At 48.5% G+C, this 18,309-nt stretch overlaps 1 protein-coding gene across 2 annotated transcripts in view; it reads right to left on the reverse strand.

The window, feature by feature from the left end:
• The window catches only part of LOC131829039 (uncharacterized), a 114,053-nt gene extending 98,238 nt beyond the window's left edge, over window positions 1-15,815 (reverse strand). Inside the window, exons 1-2 of one of the 2 annotated variants that reach the window (XR_009352689.1) lie at window positions 15,716-15,813; window positions 6,066-6,259 (exon numbers count right to left, since the gene is read on the reverse strand). The gene's annotated coding sequence lies outside the window, so the exon portion shown is untranslated. Of the gene's footprint in view, window positions 1-6,065; window positions 6,260-15,715 lie in introns of both variants that reach the window. The other variant, XM_059170374.1, reaches the window with a different exon arrangement.
• Window positions 15,816-18,309: the final 2,494 nt, after the last annotated feature.

Raw genomic sequence — 18,309 nt, forward strand, 5'->3', positions numbered from 1 at the left:
TGTCCTCTGTCCTCCTGCCACGTTCTTGCAAAACCTCCCTTTTGCCTGACCTCCCCCAATGCTATCCCAGAGAGTCAGCCTCCCGTCACGACCCTAGCAAGCAACCCTTTCTACCCAAGGGTCGTATCCTGTGCTTTAATAAAATCACATCCTGCCAGCAAAGCCATCTCAAGTGCACCCTCGATGTATGTTCAAGAAAACCTTAACCTATCGACATATGTATATCGTGCAAGGATGAATGGCCACAAGATTCAACACATGGTTTGTGATCTACCTCTCATGTGTCCTTAATTCTACTAATATTGTCCTTACAAAATGCAAAGGATTTACAAATTAATTACATGGTTAGAAATATTTCTATTTACTTCACATATTGGAGAATGACAGAGCTAGAGAGAGTGCAAAACAGGGTCACTCAGCAAGGAAGATGGAGAAGGGTGCTCAATACAGGGCTTGATATCCAGCATTCAGGTATCCTACCTGAGCCAAGGGCAGATGCTTACCCAACTGTGCCAACCAGGGGTTGGCAAATTAATTTCATCTTTTACAAAGAAGCTCTTCTGGAAGACCTGTTGGGATCAGGGCAGGAAAACCTCGACAGTTCAGCATCAGGCAGTGAGGGCTTCCTCCCCGACTATGAGAACATGGGAGCCAAGGGCTTTTCTCCACCACCAAGAACAGCTATGTATCTCTGGGCCTGAGAGGGTGTATGACCACAGCAGATGTGGAAATACTCCCCGATTCAGTAGATTTTAGAACAGAAGGGGGTTCTTACGGTCCCTTCCATAAACACAAAGACTGTCCAGGAATGCCTCCATGGTTCTTTCACTTAAGGGACCAACTTTTGGCTTTGGCTCAGGTAATGACGTCAGGGTTATGGGATTGAGCCTGTGTCAGGCTATGGAAGGCATGTGGAGCCTGCTGAAGTGTCTCTCTCATCCTCTGCAACTCCCACTCCGCCCACAAAAAGAAACATAGAGATAGAGAGAAAGAGAGAGAGAACACGTGTGCGGAAGTCCACTCAGACATCCATTTGTAAAGATGCCCGGGATTCTTTGCTCTAGATGTATGGCCCAATGAAGCAAGTGTGGGCAGATAGTTGATCGTCAAGAGAATGTCTATACAAGGTCAGGCTGCAATAACTCAGGATTCTGCTACCAGAGGCAACCTGGAGTTCAGAAGTTTTTTGTGGGGCAGGGACTTGCAGAACCTTCTCCACATGTGCCACTAAGTCATCTTCCACAAGCAGCCAACTCTAAACATTCTGGTTCAGGGTACAACTCCAAGTTAATCGACAAGAAGAGGGTATTTTTCCCTCCAGAAGAAAGACAGAAGCCGGCAAAAAAGATACCCAAGTCAAGGCCTAAACCTCAGCCCTGGCGGGAGGTTCAGAACCATGACAACTTATGACTGTGATATACATCCACCAGGGAGATGACAGAGGTCACATTCCTGTATATTTTGCACTTGAATTTGCACTGAAGAGACAGAGGCCAGACGCGTTGGATGCTGCCAACGAGGTCCAGTCACCTGAGGTTCAAAGCACCACCTGTAAAAACAGGGAGAGCTTTTAGTTGAGGTCTCAGGAACCGCACTGGGGAAGACACAATGTCACACAGAACTGAAAGCATGCCCCTCCCTTAAAGCAGAGAGCACAAGCTCAAAGAGGCTAAGACCACAGAATCCTGAAATTTAAAGATTTAGCACTGCTGCTGGCAGACCTTCAAATCATACATGCACGGTCAGCGGGCTACCGGGATTTCCAGGATATCTTTGCCAGACCCAAGCAGGAGGATGTGGGCCAGGAAATGGCCCAGAGGTCAATCACCATGTGACAGGAGTCTAAATAAAGTTTCTGCTTCTCCCATAAACCGAACAGAAGATCTGGATAAACCCTATTTCAACTGCATTTTGCATGACCGTCCTAGGGTTGCTTACTTCTCCTTGAATCTTCGTTCACCTTTAACATGCGTTCTCATTCCTCTACCCTGTAACTTCAATGACACGGAACTCCCACTGGAGATATGCATATACTCTACCTCCTCAATGTCTTTTCTACTCTATGTGAGTGACTCTGTTAGTCTTGCTTCCTTTCTTTCCTCAAAACTCTATTTGGCTGAAATGAGCCTCTGGTCTTTCCTTTCTAAGACATGCCTCTCATGGACCCTGGAACTCAAAAAAGAAATAAAAAACCAACAACGAATCACCACCCAATATGAATGTAACCTATACCTTGGAGATTAAAGTTGCTTCACTCCAAACCAGAGACTATGCTACTGACCTAAAGGGCAAGCCCTCCAACAACCAGCTTCTAGAGGATTCTGGGACGATTTGGGGTATAGTTCTGATAGGATTTTCCCAATCCGAAAACACTGCCACCCTACAAAGTGAGGTCCCCAAACCTGATTGTGAACTAAACAGATTCAGAGCTTCACGGGACCCATTGTGAGGCACAGAAATGCCTGGCAGTGGTGGCAGCGTGTGCCAGTCCACATGGGTGATGGCTTTCAGCTCAACCGATTTGGGATGGTTTCTTAGATGCAAGAAGGCAGCCACAAGCACACTAGGTTTCTTAGCATCTATTCTAACTAAGCCTGGCAGGCATAGTGACGGACCGTTCCATACAGATTTTGAAACCCTGCTCTGCGGGAACTTCTCATGAGGAATCGCTAGAGTGAACTTCCAGTAGTGTGTCCAGGCCAAAGCCAAGTGCAATACTCCCATCAGACTTGACTGCAATACCTGTCGATTTGGGTGGATTCCTCTTCTCGAGGTCCCCCAAATATCCTGAGGTTCCTATACCTGCCAACAGGTAACATTCCCTACTCATCTGGCAAGGCTCCTGAGCACTGTGTCATCGAGGTGTGAAGCCGCTATTGCCAAGGGGCTCCACAAAGTCACCCTTAATTCCTGAAAATTGTCTGGTCATTATCTGAGTCTATACACATTACTGTCAAATTGGACATTTCACTCAATCCCTTAGTAAAATAACCAATGTTTCTAGCGGTGTCCTGTTACAGGAAAAAAGCGCTTGTGCTGAACTTGTGCCAATAATACTAAGTACCTTGGAAGAAAGAATTCTCCCTGAGAATGATGGAGGGTTCAGGAAGGGAGAGAAGTTAAATTTTCCCATTTGTTCACACAGAAATATTTCATCACATTTCTGTAGATCATGGATATTTTCAGATACAGTTTCCCTAAATCTGGAAGAAGAAATATTAAAGAACCAGCAACATTTCAAACAAGAGTCACAAAGGTAGGCTCAAGTTCCTCAACTCACTAAGTTCTCCTTTACGAATTCTTGATTAGCTTGAATGCAGCTTTTCCATGAGTTCTGCAAATCCTTACCCAGTTGAGTTTGAGAATTTTCACGATCAGACACTAAGACCCCACAAGACACATCACCGTGTATAGTCACAGGCATTTAATGAAAAGTAGGGATAAAAGGCCTGTGGACACACACTTAATGAGATATATTTTCACCTAACATAGAAGACGAGACATCAACATGGAAGCAGAGAGGCCACAAGACCTGCATCCTGGTCACCAGGACATGGCGTGTCCATGAGTTTCTGTATCTCCAAGCCAAATACGCTCATGTCTTCTGAGCTAAGGTTTCTGCTTCTAGAATTTTCTCCCAAGGAGAAAACCAAAGAGGTTGTAAAGGATTTGCAACAGCGTTTACGGAGGCATCCTGGATAATGGCGAAGCCCTGCAGCTCACCGCCTTGCCCAAGGCCCACAAACCTGTTCAGTGCCCCCTTTGCATCCACCATGGTCAGGCAGGTCTAGCCCTTTCTCCCCCGGTTGCATAGCACACCCTCTCCTGGTGTCCACCAGGTCGCTCGGCCTCTGTGTTCCATGTCCTCAATGGATCTCTTTGGAAGAAGGTAACCCGCATAGTGGTGGAAAGAGCAAATATACTCCTTCCCCCCTTTCTCCCTCCTTGCACCCAACCAAAGATTCTGCAGGGACATGGAGATGGGGTTCTTCTTTTGTGGCGCCTCCAAGAATCCCCTTGCACAAAACCTGAGCCTTAGCACTTAGCAGGCTATTTTGGTCTCTACCCCCACCGCCCACCTTAGCCACGGGACAGCATTCCACCTGCCAGCCTCCTCAGAAAGAACTCCCGCACCCTAGCTAGCTGCTCTCTGTCCAACACCCAGGTGCTGACCTAGACATCTGAAAGGAGACTGGATGAGGAGACATAACCATTGCACCCAGGTGCCTGAGTTCATGCCACATCACACCGTCTACTTCAGGGTTGTGATGATGGCAGACTTCCCACTGTGTGCTTTTTGTCCTGAGACATGCCAACCCTCCAATGCAGCAGAGAGCACAGAGCCGGGCTTCAGCCCCCCAGTGACCTGGCTGGCTTCCGTGGAGGCATGGGCCTGCCTGCCTCCCTCCCTCCCTGGCTCCAGTCCTTTCCTATGAGCATCTTCCTGGGCCCTGGGGCTCTGGCTCTGCTCCAGTGCCCCGAGCCCTGGGTGCAGGCTGTCAACAAGCAGTTGAGGAACCACAGACTCTGGCTGGCAGGCCCTGTGCTCCTCTCAACCCAACCACCGTGGTAACCAATGTGGGCCCAGGTGCCAGATCAGACTGCAGCCCCCCGCCTTCCTGCTCAAACACAGGGGGCTCTTCAGAAGCAAGGCATGTCAGCCCCAAATACCTGCTCCCTAACCCCCTTCCCACCAGCAGAATAACCCCTAGGGACAGATGTATAGAGAAGCCAACATAATCTACACTCCAGGCACTGCATTTCACTCAGCCTCTCATGGTACGCAGGTGGGTCAGAGGAGGATTCAGCGTAACAGCACAAATAACGCTTGAGTAGTGAGCAAATGTGTTTCTCCCAGGGCGGCTACATTTCCAGATAGGCCTGGTTGTCAGTCTACCTGTGCTCCAGTAAGAGCCCTGCTCTGACACTGATGAGCAAGCCATAGACCAAGAGTACCTCTGCCGGTAAATGGGCCCAAATGTATCCTGGATCCTTTCATTTTGTTTTGATTTTGCTCCAAAGTACAGGGAGATAGCTCTGGGGCATGGATGGGGCTCTCTGTTCAAGAGCACAGGCGGTAAATGAGCCATATGTTCCCCTCAACACCACTCCTGGGACAAGCCAAGTCAAGCTACCACCCATGTGCTACCCTGTGGCCTCAGCAGGGCCAAAGCACAGCCTGCTCCCTGGATGTGGAGAGAACAGGGATGCAGTCTCTGAGCCACACATTCTGAAGCCAGAACTCTAAGGGAATTATGCATGTGGGCTGGTGGTAGCACAGAAACTGGCAGGCACCACGCTGCCCTGAGAGCCACGCAGGATCCTGGCAGCCTCAGAATGGGGGTCCAGTGCCTGCTCTGCACTCGATTGCCCCTGCTCTGTCCTGACACAGACCTAAGCTGGAACCCTTGTGGTCCCTCCAAGTTCAGGTGGCATAAAAAGGGTCTATAGTAGTTGGGGTGCCCCTGGGAAGGGAACCTCCTGAGGCAGATCCCGGGATGAGGCTGGATGGCATATCAGGGGCTCACTGAGATGGGAACCCACAGCAGATTGCTGTGGGAACAGGGAGCCCAGTGTCTGTGGAAGGTGTCCACATCACTGCCTCAACAGCTGTGTCCCTGACAAATGACTGAATCTGTCTGTGCCCCATGTCTTCTGTAGAACTGGACCTCACAGCACTTTGTCCCCCAGAATTTGGTTAAGGATAAACCAAGACAATGAACAATAAGCACCTCACCAGGGCTTGGAACAGAAGCGCCATCCAGGAAGACATATCTCCCTAGGATTGCTTGGTAGGAAACCTGTTTTGGAACCCCTGGCTCAGCTGATCATGTGGTCTTGAACATTAGAGAAAAAGCACCTGGCTTCAGGGAGCCTCCCTCCAACATGGTGACTCAGAGCCACCCTGATCCAGTTACACAACCTCCTCTCCAGGGACATTCTTGCCTATCTGGTAAATATCCGGCTATGTAGACGCACTACCCTGCAAGCCCTGCCCCAGGAAGCCTTGGGCCCAGCTGTCTTCCCACATCACCAGGACAATGGACCTGGGCCTCTGGCCTTACCTCGCTTCTCAGTGGTGATGATGGTGGCCTCTAGGGGCTCCCCCAGCCCTGCCTCATCTTGATCATCAGCCTGAAGATGTACGCTGACTCTGGGTCCAGCTCGGTGGCCATGAATTGCCTCACCATAGCTCCCATCTCCACTGTGGTGAACGTGCTGGAGTTGCTGTTGGCCAGGCAGTAGGCAATCTGATACCCTATGGGTGGGACAGGAGGGCCACGCATCAGTCTCATCACCCCGCTCGGACCCCAACTTTCTGCCACCACCACTCTGCCGTGTTTCCACCACGTCCTTCATCCTCTGCCAGCATCTGAGAGGAATGACACAGCCGCAGTGGCAGATGGAGCCTCTGAGTGCTGGGCCCCCATGACTCTCGTTCCCCTTCATCCATCCCACCACCAAGATATGGAAACAGTTTCATCTCTAGTGATTCAATTCTTACATAAAACACCAGTACTCACCATATCAGCCATTTAAAACCTCAAAAAAAAAACCATGTTTCAGAACCAGATGTCTTTTATGGTAAATTCTACCATTCAGGGAAGGATTCATACCAGTCCTTTGCCCGCTTTTCCAAAAAACAGAAGAGAAAGCTTCTAAAGCCACTTGCTGAGGCCAACATTACCCTGATACAAAAATAAACGAGGACACCCCAAGAAAAGAATCTTATAGTCCAATATCCCTGATAACTATAGATGTAAAAATGTCCAACAAAATACTAAAAACCCATGTTCACCAATATGTTGATATGATCATATACTATGATCAAGTGGGATCTTGCAGGAATGCAACGATGGTTTACAGGAGCACATCAATCAAAGTGATATAGGACATTAACAAAATAAAGAATAAAAATGATGTGATCATCTTGAGAAGCAGGAAAGCATGTGAAAAACTTTAATATCCATTTGCAATCAAAATTCTCAACAGAGCACGTAGACCAGGAACATACCTCAACACCAAAAAGGCCATATATGGGCCACCTGGGTGGCTCAGTGAGTTAAAGCCTCTGCCTTAAGCTCAGGTCATTATCCCAGGGTCCTGGGATCGAGCCCTACATCGGGCTCTCTCCTCAGAAGGTAGCCTGCTTCCCCCACTCTGCCTCTCTGCCTACTAGTGATCTCTCTCTCTCTCTAATAAATAAATAAAATCTTTTTTTTTAAAGACCTTATGCGACAACCACACAGATTACGTCACATCCCATACTGAAAAGTTTTAGCTGTTTCTATTTCCTCTAAGATCGCCGAAGTTAGGAACACTGTCACTTTTTCCTTGCCACTTTTACTGAACACAGTATTAAAAATCCAAGGCAGAACAATTATGCAAGAAGATAATCAGAAGGCATCAAAACTGGAAATAAAAAAGTAAAATGGTCACTATTTGCAGATGATACAGAATATAAGGAAAACCTCAAAGAAGCCAATGAAAACTTGTTCAAACTATGACTAAATTCAGTAAAGGGACAGGATATAATATTACTACCCCAAAACCTACTGCATTTCTATACACTAATAATGAATCATCAGAAAATAAATTAGGAAGATCATCCCAGCTTAAGTTGCATCAAAAAGAATAAAATACCCAGGAATACACTTCACCAAGAGGTAAAATCTTGTATAATTGAAAACTACAAGACAGGAAAGAAACTGAAGGCAACACACATAAACCATATCACATATTCATGGGTGAAAAGAATTAATAGTGGTAAAATGTCCATACTTCCCTAAACCATCTACTTTGTAATTACTATCAAAATTCCAAGGACATTTTTCACAGAAAGAGAACAGAAGGATCTAAAAATTTGTATGATGCCACAAAAGACTCTGAATACCAGAGCAATCTATAGAAAGAAGAACCACACTAAAGGCATTGCGCTTGCACTTTTCAGACTAATGACAAAGCTTGAGAATCAAAACAATCTAACATTGTCATAAAAACAGACACACACATCACCAGAAGACAGGAGAGAGCCCAGAAGTGAAACACACATCTATGGTCTGGGACCTTTATGACAAAGGAGCCAAGAATAAACAAGGGGGAAAAAACAGTCTCTGTCATCAATGGTGCTGGGAACACTGGAGAGCCACATGCAAAAGAACAAAACTGCACCATTTTCGTACACCATACACAAAATTTAACTCAAAATGTGTCAAATACTTGAATATAAGTCCTGGAACTATAAAACTTGTAGCAGAAAACACAGGATTTGGAAAGGCCCTTGACACAGGTCTTGGTAGTGGTGCTTTTAAGCTGATACCAAAGTAAAAACAAACAAAGAAGCAAAGTGTGGGCCTACATCAAACTATAAAACGTCAAAACAACAAAGGAAACCATCAACAAAATAAAACGGTAACCTAAGGTAAAACATTTGTAAATTATATATCCAGTAAGGGGTTAATGTTTAAAATATAAAGAACTCATACAACTCAACAGCAAAACAAAACAAAACACACAAAAACACCAAAAACTCCACAAGTAATCTAATGTAACAGCAGCAGATCCAAATAGACATTTTCCTGAAGAAGAAATACAGATGGTCTACACGAACACGAAAAGATGCTCAACATCATTAATCATCAGGGAAATGCAAATCAAACCAGAATGAGGCACCACTTCACACCGGTCAGAAGGGCCATTACCAAAAACACAAGAAATAGCAAGTTTTGGTGAATATGTGGAGTAGAGGAAAACTCTAGTGCACCATTACTAGGAGTATAAAAGGGTGCAGCCACTATGGAAAACAGTACAGAAGTTCCTCCAAAAAATGAGAAACAGAACAACCAAAGGAGCCAGCAATTTCTGTTCTGAGTATTTATCTGAAGGAAATGAAAACACTAACTCACAAAGGTATATTCACCCCTGTGTACACTGCAGGAAAATAACAACAGTGAAAATAAAGAAACAACCTAAATGCCATCAGTGGATGAATGAATAAGGAAACTGTGGTCCATAAACAGTGGAATTCTACTCAGCCATAAAAAAAGATGAAATCTTTCGATTTACAACATGGTGGCCCTTGAAGGCATTATGCTAAGTAATACAGGCCAGACAGAAAGACAAATACTAGAAATCACATGTAGAACCTTAAACAAAACAAAAACAAAAATATGAGCTCACAGACAGAACAGATGGAGGGTGGCAGAAGTTTGGGGTTGGAGGTGGGAGAAATGGGTGAAGGGGTCAGAAGGAAAAAGAAAACAAGCCCAAATATAGCATTTTTTTTTTTTTTCAGTTAAGTAATCTGTACCCCCAACATGGCTTAAACTCATAACCCGGAGATCAAGAGTCAGACACTCCACCGACCCAGGCAGCCAGGGTCCTGGAATTGTAGCATCTTCCGATACTCAATGTATGGAGAAAGGGGAAACTAATTTAATCTATGGTATTTTGAGGGCTATGTATTTTTTGGTAAATGTACAAAGTAAAGAACACATTCTTCAGGGTCACACACTCAGGACTATATCTAGTTCTAACATTTATCATGACACTGAGCAAGTAACTTACCTTTTTAATTTCATTATTTATTTGAGAGTCAGGGGGGACATAAACAGGGGGAGACATAAGCAGGGGGAGGGACAGAGGGAGAAGATGACTCCCCACTGAGCAGGGAGCCTGACCTGGGGTTCGATCCCAGGAACCTGGGATTATGTCCTGAGCCAAAGGCAGAAGCTTCAATGACTGAACCATCCCAATGCCCCTACTTAACCTCTTTTCTGCCTGTTTGCCCACCTCGGAGTATATTATGAATATTTGCTTTTAGAATCGCTTCTATTTAAATTTAAAAATAGTTTTTAGAATTGAGTGAAATGGAGATCACTTAGAATAGTACCTATGAGAGTAAGCCCTCAAAAAATGTTGTAAAAAATCTTATTCTGGGGGTACCTGGGTGGCACAGTCAGTTAGGCAGCTGACTCTTGATTTTGGCTCAAATCAAGAACCCAAGCTCCTGGGAGAGAGCCCTGCACCAGGCTCCACACTCAGCGGGGATGCTGCTGGAGGATACCCTCTCTCCCTCTGACCCTCCCTTCTCTAGCATATGCTTGTGCACTCTCTTTCTGTCTCTACAATAAATACATATGTCTTTAAAAATCTTATCCTGAACATTTGGTGGTTGCGCAATCATTTTCATAATTGGGCAGTATCTCCTAGTTTATAAAGCACTTTTATACACATCCTCGTATTGGAGTCAGGATATGGTCATTGGAGAAGAATTTATTGTGTTTATTTACAGAGGAAAAAAAAAGAAAACCAGACTTAGAGCAGGGGTGTGCTTTGTTCATGGCTGCAGAACTAACAGATGATCTTCTTATTTTCAGCCCAATGGAGCAGAACAAGAAAAAATCCAAACACTGTAACAAGAGCCAATGAAGGGCACTACAACTGATAATGGAATTAATGCAGTAAAATTATCCAACATTTATAAATATTTACCGCCCCAGCATGGAGCAACTAAATATGTAGAGCATATATGAACAAACCTAAGAGAAGCAATCAGCACCAATACCATAGGGAACTTTAATACCTCACACTTCTCTCAATGATCCCCCATCCAGACAGAAGATCACAACGGAAACATCAGCCTCAGACAAGCCCTTACTTGGATGGACTTGACAGATACACACAGAACCCTCCATCCAAAAGCAGCAAAAGGAATATACTCCTCTCAAGTGCCCCTAGAACGTTCTCCACCTTAGGTCATATGTAAGGCCACAAGACAAGTCAATAAATTCCAGAAGCCTAGAATTTTCCCAAATGAGGACTGAAATCAAATCAACCATCTTTTCCAACCACAGTGGTACAGAACTAGAAATCAATTACAAGAAGAAAACTGGAAATTCATAAACACAGAGACTAAACAACATGCTACTGAACAACCAATTGGGTTCATGGGCAAACCAAAATAGGAACACAGAAATACTTTGAGGTAAATGAAAAATTAATACAATGAAACAAAATTCACAGAATGCAGTAAAACAGGTTCTAAAATGGGGCACCCGATTAGTCGATTAGTCTAGTCGATTAGTCAGTGGAGCTCTGTGACTCCTGATCTTGTGGTTTTGAGTTTCAACCCCACACTGGGCATAGAGCTCACTTTATTTTTTTAAAGATGCCATTTATTTATTTGACACAGAGCTGGGGAGAGAGACAGACAGACTGAGCAAAGTGGAAGGAGCAGCAGGCAGTAGAAGAGAGAGAAAGGGGCTCCCCGTGCTGACCAGGGACCTCATGCAGGGCTCAATTCCAGGACCCTAAATTCATGACTTGAGCCAAAGGCCAACACCTAACAGACCAAGCCACACAGGCAGCCCTTAGAGCCAACTTTAAAAAAAAAAAAAAAAAAAGTTGTTCTAAGAAGGAAGCTTATAGTGATACAGGCCTAACTCAAGAAACAAGAAACGTCTCAAATAAGCAACCTAACTTGATACCTCAAGGAAACAGAAAAGAACAAATAAAGTCCAAAGTTAGTAGAAGGAACACATCAGAACTTAAATAAATGAAATACAAACTAAAAAGACAACAGAAAGATACATATTTTTTAAAAAACACCAACAAGAATAACAGATCAGCAAAGAGCTGGTTCTTTGAAAAGAACAAAGCTGACAGAGTCTCAGCCAGATTCAAAGAAAGAGGACTCATCATCAGAAATGAGAGAGATGTTCCCTGAAACCACTGATATGCAAAGGCTCTTAAGAATGTACTATGAACAATTACACCCCAACAAGCTGGATAATCCAAAAGAAAAGGATACATTTCCAGAAACATATAACCTACTAAGATTGAATTCTAAAGAAACAGACATCTGACTGTTCAGCTGTCTACTAATGACCAGTAGAGAGATTAAATAAGAAATCAAAAACTTCCAACAAGCAAAAGTCCAGGACCCCATGGTTTCACCTGTGAATTCTACGAATCATCCACAGAAAAAAAATGAATACCAATCCTTCTCCAACTCTGCCAGACAAACAAGAGGAAGAAACGCTCCCCACCTCATTTTATGAGGCCAGCACGGCCCTTATCGAGACCTCCCAAGTATCTGTGATGAACATAAACATAAAAATCCTCACCCAAATATCTGCAAACCAAATTCTACAATACGGGAAGAGGTATGATCCAGTAAGATGTATTTCAGGGATGCAATGGTGGTTCAACATCCACAAATCAAACTAATGGGCCGCATTCACAAAACGAAGGATCAACATCATAGGACCATGTCAACAGATGCAGAAAAAGCATTTGATAGCGCCGCTACCAAATCACTGCCACCCCGACCTGTGCTTCTGCCGCCTGGCTGGTCCCCACACCCTGTACCACTGCCACCCCTCTGTGCCATCCCCCACTGCCACCCTGCTGCACCCCACACACCCACCGCTGTCCCTTCCACCCACCCATTCATGACATGCTGCTGCCACCAGCGCTGCCACCCTCCACCCTGCTACTCCACAGCAGTGCCCTTTTTTCCACAACAGCTAACCCTCACCACAGCTGCTCTGCTGCCCTGCCGTTGCAACTGATGCCCAGCTGTGCCACCCCCAGTGCCCTTACCACTCCCTTGTGCACCCCCCAGGACTCTGCCACCCTGCTGCACCACCCTCCAGCGCTTCTACTGCCCTGGTGCCTGTGTTTCCAACAGCACCACCACTGCTACCATGGTCACCCTGCTCCTGCCCATCTCCACTGCCCCACCCAGCCCCCAAGCCATGCTGTGCCATTGCCATGTGGCTGCTGCGCCACTAGTCCCTCCCAACCACATCCAGGCCAATCCCTCCCCACTTCGCCTCCCTGCTTTGCCTCCCCATCTGCTGCCATCTCAAGTCACTGCTTTCCTCTAATCACTGCTGCCTCACTGCCCTCCCCCCGCCATTTCTTCACTGCATACTCTCCCCTTGCTGCTGCGGCTGTGCAGAGCCCCTGCCCTGCCCACACAGCTATTAACCTGATGCTCTTGCCCTGCTGGTCCCACCAAACACCCCCGAACTTCTCCCGCCTGTCGGCCCCCCACCCCTGCTCCAGTGCCTCCAGATTCCCTCCCCGTTGACCTGCTGCTGCTGCCCCACGCATCCCAGCCTTCTCCCAATGCTGCTACTGCCTGAGTACCCCCGCCTCGTGACCCTGCCCTCCGCAGCACTCCCCTCATACTGTCCACCTTACCACCACTGCTGCAGCTAAGCTGCTGACCTGTGCCCGAGGCCACTACTGACCTTCACTGTCCAGCCCCATTGACAGGCACTAAGGCCCTACCCTGCCCTTCATGCCCTACCTGTGCAGTTGCTGTGCCGCTGCCTCCCAGATGGTTCTGTCCCCCCTTCTCTGCATGCCAGCACCAACCGCCTGCCACCCCACATGCACCTGTGCAGCCGTGCTGTCCCACCCTGCCCACCACCATTCCTGTCCTGATGCCCCACCACATTGCTGATACCACCCCCATCTGCTCTCTCCACACCCCCACTACCAATCCCCTGCCCCTCGCTGTCACTGCCCCCTTACCACTACCCTGCTTCTGATCTGCTGCCACCCTGGGTCCCACTCTTACCCCATGTCCTGCTGCTCCCCTGTGTTCTGCAACTGCTGGTCTTCATAGCCCTGCCCTGTTGACTTGCATGACTGCCCCACCTACCACGCTACCCCTCTTCTGTTCCTGCCCACCCCTCCCTGCAGCTACCCCCTAGATGCTACCCCTGTCCCCCACTCCAGAGCCTTCCCGATTTCCTAGCCCTGTTGCCCCACTGCTGCCGCCCCATGAGTCCTACTCCACCTTCCCCGCACTGGTACCACCAGGCTGCCCCCACAACATGAGCCACTCCCACCACGCTGCACCACCATCCACAGCGCCCCCACTTACAACCACCATTGCCTCTCCACTGCTACCCTGGGTCCACACTGCTGCTGCTAACAGTGGTCCCGCCCTGTAGACATGCACCAAGCCCAGAAAGCCAGGCCCTTTGCTTTGCTGCCTGACCCACCACACCATGACATTGAGACCCCACTCATACCCGGCTAGTCCTGCCCACCCCCAAGGACACTACCGCCTAGCTACTCCCCTCCCCCCACTCTGATGCCTCCTGGCTGCCAAGTGTGTGTCTTCCCAGCACATCCACCACCCCCCCCCCGTGTGGCTACCAGCTTGCTGCCCCCAAAAATGTACCCCTGCCACCCTGCGGTGCCCCCCCACAGGCCCCTCACTGCCGGGCAGCCTCTATCCTGTGCCCCGGCCTCTGCTGCACTTCGCTTCCCCACCTCGTTGGCATGCACTATGAGCAGGCCCAGCAAGCCAGCCAAGCTGTCTCTGTGCTGCTGCCTCAGGGCTGGTCCCACCCTTCCTATACTGCCCTGCCACCTCTAATCTCCCCACCCCCTCCAGGTGCCACACTGCTGACCCCCTCAGATGGCACACAGCTCCCGACCCATGGCCGCTACTCCTCCCTGCCCCAATACTGACTGGTTGCCCCCTCCCCCGACTCTGGTGACCCCAGCTCTCTCCCCCACTGATCCCGCCCCCATACGTGAGCGTTTTCACCTCTCTGACACCTCCTGGCACCCTTGCAGCCCTGTTACCCTGCCCACCACGCCAAACACTGGCCTCCCGATGATGCCAGGCTGCTCCCTCCCCTCCACCCACCACCACCGCCTAGCTGCTTCCCTCACCCCTGTCTCCGTGGTCTCCCCACTGCCAGCCACATTACTGTGCTACTAGCACCCTATCCACCACCTCCCCGTGCTTCCACCACAATGCAACCGCCCACATACACCCCTGTCCCCCTTACCTCAGCTGCTGCCGCTCCACTGCGGCCCTGTGCCCCAGACCTCTGCAGCGCTTCACCTCCCCGCCCCCTTGACGCGCACGATGGGCCCGCCCACCAACCCCTCCTAACTGTTGCTGCCCGGCTGCCTGGGGCTGCTCGCACCCTCCCACCCCCTCACCCCCTCACCCCCTCTGCTGCCGCCTAGATTCCGACCATCCCCCACAGAAGCCACGCAGCTCCCACCCCTCCCTGCGCCACTACTGTATGTTCCCTTCCCCGCCTCTGGTGAGCCCTGCTCCCTCCTCCGAGATCCCGGCCCCGAACCACAGTATTGCCTCCCAGTTGCAAACCCCTCAGGCTCATGCAGCCCAGCCCACCATGCCCTGACCTTGTCCACCCGCTAACGCCCGGCTTGTCCCGCCCCCAACCCCCCACTACTGCCTGACGGCTTCCCCCTCCACCCTGCTCCGTTGCCTCCCCGCTGCCAGGCATTACCGCTAGTTGCGCCCTGAATATCCACCCCCCTCCCAGCGCTTCCGCCACATTGCTACAACAACATGCATCCTGCCACCCTGCTGTGCCCCTCACCCTGCCCCCCTTAACTTAGCTGCCACCGATTGGAAGCGGCCCTGTGCCCCAGGCCTCTGAGGCGTTTCGTTGCCCTGCCCCCTTGGCGCGCAGGATGGTCTCGCCCACCACACCCGCCCCCGCCGTTGCTGCGCTGCTGCCTGGTGCTCCTCCCATCCCCTCACCCCTCTGCTGCCTAGATTCTACCCATCCCCCAGAGGTGCCGCATGGCTTCCCCGCTCGGGTGCCACGCAGCTCCCACCCCCTCCCTGTACGACTACTGCCTGCCCCCTTCCCCACCTCTGGTGACCCCTGCTCCCTCCTCCGTGATCCCGGCTCCCTACCTCAGTGTTCTCTCCCGGCTGCAAACCCCTCAGGCTCATGCAGCCCAGCCCACCATGCCCTGACGTTGTTGACCGCTAACGCCCGGCTTGTCCCGCCCCCAACCCCCCACTACTGCCTGACGGCTTCCCCCTCCCCCCTGCTCCTTTGCCTCCCCGCTGCCAGGCATGTTACCGCTACTTCCGCCCTGAATATCCACCCCCCTCCCAGCGCTTCCGCCACATTGCTACAAACACATGCATCCTGCCACCCTGCTGTGCCCCTCACCCTGCCCCCCTTACCTTAGCTGCCGCAGATCGGATGCGGCCCTGTGCCCCAGGCCTCTGCGGCGTTGCGCTGCCCTGCCCCCTTGGCGCGCAGGATGGTCCCGCCCACCACGCCGCTGCCCCCCCCCCCCCGCCGTTGCTGCGCTGCTGCCTGGGCTCCTCCCATCCCCTCACCCCTGTGCTGCCTAGATTCTACCCATCCCCCAGAGGTGCCGCATGGCTTCCCCGCTCGGGTGCCACGCAGCTCCCACCCCCTCCCTGTACGACTACTGCCTGCCCCCTTCCCCGCCTCTGGTGACCCCACTCCCTCCTCCGTGATCCCGGCCCCCTACCTCAGTGTTCTCTCCTGGCTGCAAACCGCTCCGGCTCATGCAGCCCAGCCCACCACGCCCTGACGTTGACGACCCGCTAATGCCCGGCTTGTCCCGCCCCCAACCCCCTACTACTGCCTGACGGCTTCCCCCTCCACCCTGCTCGGTTGCCTCCCCGCTGCCAGGCATGTTACCGCTACTTCTGCCCTGAATATCCACCCCCCTCCCAGTGCTTCCTCCACATTGCTACAGCCCACATGCACCCTGCCACCCTGCTGTGCGCCTCACCCTGCCCCCCTTACCTTAGCTGCCGCAGATCGGATGCGGCCCTGTGCCCCAGGCCTCTGCAGCGTTTCGCTGCCCTGCCCCCTTAGCGCCCACGATGGTCCCACCCACCACGCCCATCCCCCACTGTTGCTGCACTGCTGCCTGGGGCTCCTCCCATCCCCATGGAAGCAAACGAATGTTACAAATTAAGGCTACTTTTTGTTGTTCTGAACAATCAACAGATAAACATTTTCTATCACACCACTCTTCGTAATAGTGAATTCTATACAATTCTGTTATTAAAATGGCTAAAAGTATAAAATTATGTTTTAAATGTCATGTAAGTGGACTTCAGAGTGAGATATGAAAAAGTCAAAGAAATAACAATCCTTGAAAGAAAGTGATGAAAATGGAAGAATTATTATTTTCTACCAGAGGATATTCTCTTAAGTAGAGGAAGAATTTTGATATATAAGGCATATGGAATGAGCCGTTGTAGTAAATTTTGTATTGTATGTATGTAAATTGACACAAAATAAATAGAAGTAACATACCATTAATAGATAAATTCTGTTCCAGGAACACAGGGCATTCCTGTTCCAAAAAATATATATAAATCTACTCTTATTCATCAATTGGTGAAATACGAAAATAACAATTATTTCAATAGATGAAGATAAAGCATTTGGTTAAAAGTGTTAGTAATTAGATACAATGGATAATGGCATATGCAAGCTACATATAGAAAAACTCAATAATTTCTTTTACATAAGTAAATGATAGTTACAAAATGTAATCATTACATATGACCAACAAAAAATGCTTGATTTTATAAATATAAACATAAACCTGAAATATGCTGCAAATATTAACCAGATAACATACTGTGAGATATTTTTATTTACTCCTTAGAATTTTTTCTATGTTTAAAATTTCTCTACAGTGAAACATCAAGACTACGTAGATTATGAAAAGGAACAGAGAGACCAGACCTCATTCACAACAGCAACAAAAACTTGAAAAATATCCAAGAGTAACTTTATTTTTTTTAAGATTTGTTTATTTTAGAAAGAAAAAGTGTGTGTGTGTGTGTGTGTGTGAGAGAGAGAGAGAGAGAGAGAGAAAGGGGGGGGGATGGGCAGAGGCAGAGAATTTTCAAGCAGACTCCCTGCTGGGCACAGAGCCCAATTCTGGGCTGGATCCCAGGAATGAAAAGATCATGACCTGAGCTGAAACTCAACAACTGAGCCACCCAGATGCCCCTTCAAGAGTAGCTTTAAATGAGAAGAAATTAAAATTAGATCAATCTTAAATATGTAAGAATAAAAAGGAAGAGTAGGAGAAGGAAGAGAAAGAAGAAAGACAAGAGCAGAAGAAGAGTAGTCAAGGAGTGGTATGAATTTTACTAAAGCTGGCATGGGACAAAACTAGAAAGAAAGAAATAACTTCATTAGTAGTATCTTTGTGGTATGACCAAATGTAGTTTGTTTTTATTCTATATGCTTGAAAAAATATCTTTCTATTTTTTATTTCATTTTTAACTTTAATATTTAACATTCAAAGAAATATTTTGGGACTTCAGGCAGGAATTTTCCTCAACCACACTGCATCCCCAAAGTTTTTCTATATGGTTGATCCCCCACCATATCTTAGGTCTTGGAGATGATCATTATTTTCTCTAACATGAACCAGTAATAATAGACAATCCTGCATCATGTTTGTTTCTTTTATTGTCCTTACCACAATGAGTCC

The sequence above is a fragment of the Mustela lutreola genome, chromosome 4 (genome assembly GCF_030435805.1).
Source record: "Mustela lutreola isolate mMusLut2 chromosome 4, mMusLut2.pri, whole genome shotgun sequence".
Classification (NCBI taxonomy): Eukaryota; Metazoa; Chordata; class Mammalia; order Carnivora; family Mustelidae; genus Mustela; species Mustela lutreola.